This window comes from Octopus sinensis, linkage group LG6 (genome assembly GCF_006345805.1).
Source record: "Octopus sinensis linkage group LG6, ASM634580v1, whole genome shotgun sequence".
NCBI lineage: Eukaryota > Metazoa > Mollusca > Cephalopoda > Octopoda > Octopodidae > Octopus > Octopus sinensis.
The window spans coordinates 66,801,602-66,806,839 of NC_043002.1; the positions used below are offsets into that span (position 1 = coordinate 66,801,602).

At 37.0% G+C, this 5,238-nt stretch overlaps 1 long non-coding RNA gene across 1 annotated transcript in view; it reads left to right on the top strand.

Moving 5' to 3' along the window:
- Nucleotides 1-1,663: 1,663 nt before the first annotated feature.
- LOC118763740 overlaps nt 1,664-5,238 on the top strand; it is a 14,924-nt gene continuing 11,349 nt past the window's right edge. The window contains exon 1 of the long non-coding RNA XR_004999492.1: nt 1,664-1,748. This is a non-coding gene — a long non-coding RNA (uncharacterized LOC118763740). The remainder of the gene's footprint in view (nt 1,749-5,238) is intronic.

The window sequence follows — 5,238 nt, forward strand, 5'->3', positions numbered from 1 at the left end:
CTATCTAATATTTTGGGCATAGACCTTCATCAGAGAAAGATGAGACAATTATGCATATTTTGATCGAACCACCCGCGGCGAAAGATAAACTCTAACGTGTTGGAGTAAGATTGCGTTGCGATGCAGAGTCTCAAAGAAAAACAACGGTGTCGGTGGGTAACGAAACATTAGCGACTACACAGTAACATGAAGTAACATTATATTTTTAAGAGTAAATAAGACACTGAGACATTTTAGTGTATGTGATTAACATAGTTCTTGTCCATGAACGGCTGACTGAGAATTGCGACCTTATAAAATATCTTTGATATATTTCTGAGCAACTCAACTTGAATTATTTAGATATGATATACAACTTGCAGGTTTCACAAAATATATTTTTTATTTTTTTATTTTTCTTGTTATTTCTCACTTGATATGTCATTTACTAACGCGAGTAACTGCTTATAAGATGTGATTAAAATCCAGTTATTCATGCTAGGACAATAATAATGACAAAACAAAACTACATACATACATACATACATACATTCAATAGAATAGAAAGATAAAATCACGTTAATGATTATATCAGGGAGTCAGCATGAAATAAAAAATTATAGGTAATTTATATATTATATTATTAATTAATTTCATATATATATATATATATATATATATATATATATATTATATATATATATATATATATATATAAAGGGATCAGGGCGAAACGGCTATCTACTACATGCTTGAAATAAATGTCAAGGCACTAAGAAACTACTGAATAACTCCAAAAAGACACAGGTTGTAACTATTAATTTATATATATATATAACGAGGGTAGAAATTAATATTATAAATTATATTAATTTAAACCAGTGGCTAACATACTTAAAAAATTCCGAGGACATATATATACACACATACATATATACAACGCGCGCGCACAACACACACACACACACACACACACACACCACACACACACACACACACACACACACAAACACACATAGTTGAAGTTTATAGAAAAACAAAAGACGAAGACAGGTGTATGAACAACAAGCGAGTGCATTAGCTTGACGCTCGAGAAAGATGAAAAACTCTTTTACGTTTCGAGCCTACGCTCTTCAACTGAAAGGAATAAGAGAAAATAGAGGGAATGGAAAAAAACTTGTAGAGTTCAGCTGTCCAACATATATAAGATTATTTGTTATAGCCGGTGCTAGTATCACCATTGGTGGCGCCTTATAGGTGCGAAGCCAATAGCCACTCTCTGACCGGCCATAACAAACAACCTTTCTGTAAAGTTTCAGGGTACTTCTTTTTCGGATATATGAATTACAGACCGATAAATATATACAAAAGTGTGCAGTGGAGTGAAAGCATTTTAAGAATTCAGGATGACCCATGCGAAACTCAAAAGAAATTTAAAGAAAAATGCTACGATCAACGAGAAAATTAATCCCAACAATCTTTCTGCGTGCACAATTTGTAACAGACCATGTCTTTCTTTTGCTGGGCTCGAATCTCATTTGCGGACCCAGGAAAAATGAACCTCCAATAACTACTCTGCCTAACTATCCGTGCATACCTGTCAATGCCGTGTATGTCATAAGGTCTGCAAATCTAACAGAGGCCCCAAAGATCAGAAACCTATCTGCAGTTCATGGTGATCCAAAGTAGATATGCAATTTATGTGGATGTCTTTTCAAAACATTATCTGGTTTAAAAAGCCACATCAGACGCCATGATAGATCTAAGGTGTCGTCGCCATCATCATAGTCATCGTCATAATTTTAATCTAACTTCCATGCTGGTAAGGGCCGGACAACTTAACGGTATCCAAAGTCGGAAGCACACATCTTGTCCCAGTGCCTCACTTTTGACATGGTATCTATGGCTTGAAATCCTTCTTAAAATCAACCATTTTACTGGATACTTTTTCATGGCACCAGCACCAATGAAGTCGCCTTGTAACCTGCAAGACAAAAGAGGCACATTGACTCAGAAGAAGGGGAAGAAATAAAGTGGTTGTTTTATACGTGGTATTGAGAGATTCAAATGTATGATGGGAGGAGTATGAACAGGTTTTATTGTGGTGGTGGAAATCCATAGGCAGTTTACATTTCGTATGCCTTGATAGGGGTTACTGAAGTGGTACCCGAAAGAAGGTGGCAGAATGTACTCTCAAGGTAACATATCTATGAAGGTGAATATGAGAGTGCGAGTATATAGAAGAATCAAGGGGTGAAGCTGAAAGACTGTACGAGGTGAGTGAGAGATGGCTGCATACAAGAGGTGGAGATTGAGAGATGTATATAGGCTATGAATGTAGTGAATGGAATATATAAATATTTGCTTGTGTATAAGTATATAAATGAGGAGCATTTCATCTGTCATGCGTAATTCATTACAAGTTATGTGAATGTGTCTGTCTGTCTGTCTATCAAACTATCTATCTATCTATCTATCTATCTATCTATCTATCTATCTATCTATCTATCTATCTATCTCTATCTATCTATCTAGCTAGCTAGCAACCTATTTATCTATCAATCTGTCTGCTTAATATTTATCTATATACATCAATATATCTATAGCTATACCTACATCTGTCCATGTATCTGTGTGTGGATTTCTGTTCTTTCTGTCTTTATCTATCTATCTATCTATCTATCTATCTATCTATCTATCTATCTATCTATCTATCTATCTATCTATCATTCTACCTATCTATCATTCTACCTATCTATCTATCTATCTATCTATCTATCTATCTATCTATCTATCTATCTATCTATCTATCTATCTATATCTAGCTAACTAGCTATCTGTTTATCTACCACTCTACTTAATATTTATCTGTCATCTATCTCTCTCTCCATATGTATGTGTGTGCGTATTTCTGTTTTGTCTGTCTATATCTATCTATCTATCTATCTATCTATCTATCTATCTATCTATCTATCTATCTATCTATCTATCTATTTATTTATTTATTTATGTTGATCTATCAATCTATCAATATAGCTACAGCTATATCTATTTTTCTATCAACATCTACCTACATCTGCCTACATCTACCTACCTATCTATATAAATCTGTGTGTGTGTGTGTGTGTGTGTAAAACAGTGGGCTAAGAATTGTGAAAGATTTAAACGTTCAAATCCCAATGTCACCTCCTACAAGAAAAGGTTAAACGGAATAAGATGTGGCGGGGCGGGGTTCAGAGTGGGGGCGTTGAAGGTAAAAAATGTCAGTAGAAGTACCTTTCTCTCTATCTATCTCTCTTCTCTCTCTGCCTCCTCTCTCTCTCTCTCTCGATTTGTAAATATCACTTCGTAAAAAAATTCTTATCTGGAATGTTGTAGAAATGGAGAAAAAGCGCGAGGTGTGGCAGGAGTGCTTCCGAAATCTGCCGATGAAACCTACATTTTCTCAATGAAATACATTTATCGCAGCTTCCTTTCTGTTTCCTGCCAAATGATAACAAAAAATCTTGATAATGATGATAAGAAATAAATAACACCCACAAGAGTACCAATTACGAGGATTTCTAACATAGGCGTAAATCGACCGCGTTTTGGAGAAGAGGTATAGTCATGTACTTCGGCTCCTGTACTTCTTTCACTAGTACTTTAATTTATCGGTCAAGAAAACACGAAAGCCATAACCATCAACCACAGTTAAATATGAACTTACAACGTAAAGGAACGTATTCGAATATCGCAAGTCGGTTCGCCCGTTGCTCAACAGATCCTGTCAACGCTGCATTCGCAAATCTTCAACTTGTTTCAGTCATTAGACTGCGACCATCCTGGGATACCGTCTTGAAGAATTCATAGTCGATCCCAGTACTTGGTTTCTGAAGGCTGGTACTTATTTTATTGATCTATTTCGTCGAACTGCTAAGTTACGGGGACGTAAACACACCAACACCTGTTGTCAAGCGGTGGTTAAAGGGTTTTTAGGACAAACACCGTCACAAAGACATACACTCAGGTATGGACGCGCGTGCGCGCACACACACTATCACGCACATATACACTCACACACAAACATCCTCACACATATATGCATACATACATACGACGGGATTCTCTCAGTTTTCATTTTCCAGATCCACTTTGGTCGGCCCGAGACTGTTATGGAAAACACTTGCCCAAGGTGCCACGCAGTGAGACTGAACCTAGAACCATGTGGTTGGGAAACAAACTTCTTACCACACAGCCACGCCTGCACCCAATTGTTTTTCCTTTTGGCAGAAGACCAGCTATTTTGAGAGGAGAGAACAAGTCAATTACGTTGACCTCAGTACTTAGCTGGTACTTTGTTTTATCGACCTCAGATAGACGAGAGTCAAAGTTAGTCTCGGTGAAATTTGAACTCGGAACGTAAAGATCCGGAACAACTGCCACAAAGCATTTTTTCCCGAAGCTCTTACGACTCTACCAGCTCTCTACTTAGTGAGTGAGTGTATGTCTTTGCGACTGTCCTCGTCCCCCACCCACGTCCCCATAACTTAGCAGTTCGGCGAAAGAGATCAATAAAATAAGTACCAGCCTTCAGAAAGGATGAAAGACAAAGTCGACCTCGGCGGAATCTGAACCCAGAGCGTAGCGACGGACGAAATGCCGCTAAGCTTTTTTCCCCGACGTGCTAACGGTTCCGCCAGCTTGCCGCCTTAATAATAATAATAATAATAATAATAATAATAATAATAATAATATAATAATACTGATTTCATTTATTTGCCAAAAGTGCGAAAGATGAGGGGACAATACAGAGACAGACATAAAGTGTGGTCGTTTAAATTTCTGCAATTTTAAATTTTTATCACTTCTTATTTTGAACTTGACACAGACGTACTGTGAAATATCGTTCAACTAATAAAATATCTTACAATCGAATCGCGCTCTTCGTCTTGACTGTTTACCTTTGTGAAGAGTTAGGTCAATACTTTTTAAAAATATGATAATAATAATAATAATAATAATAATAATAATGATGATGATGATGATGATGATGATGATAGTGGTGATGATGATGGTGGTGGTGGTGGTGGTGGTGGTGGTGGTGTTGGTGGTGGTGATGTTGTAGAGGTGGTGTAGATTTTTATGAATTCACAATGATACATCATCTAAGAGGAGGCGGGGTTTTTTGATTGACACGCTATGCCTTAATGGTATTTACTCTACTAAACTCGACACGATGAATGCAAGCAGACGCCGAAGATTTCGTGAGTGACGTCA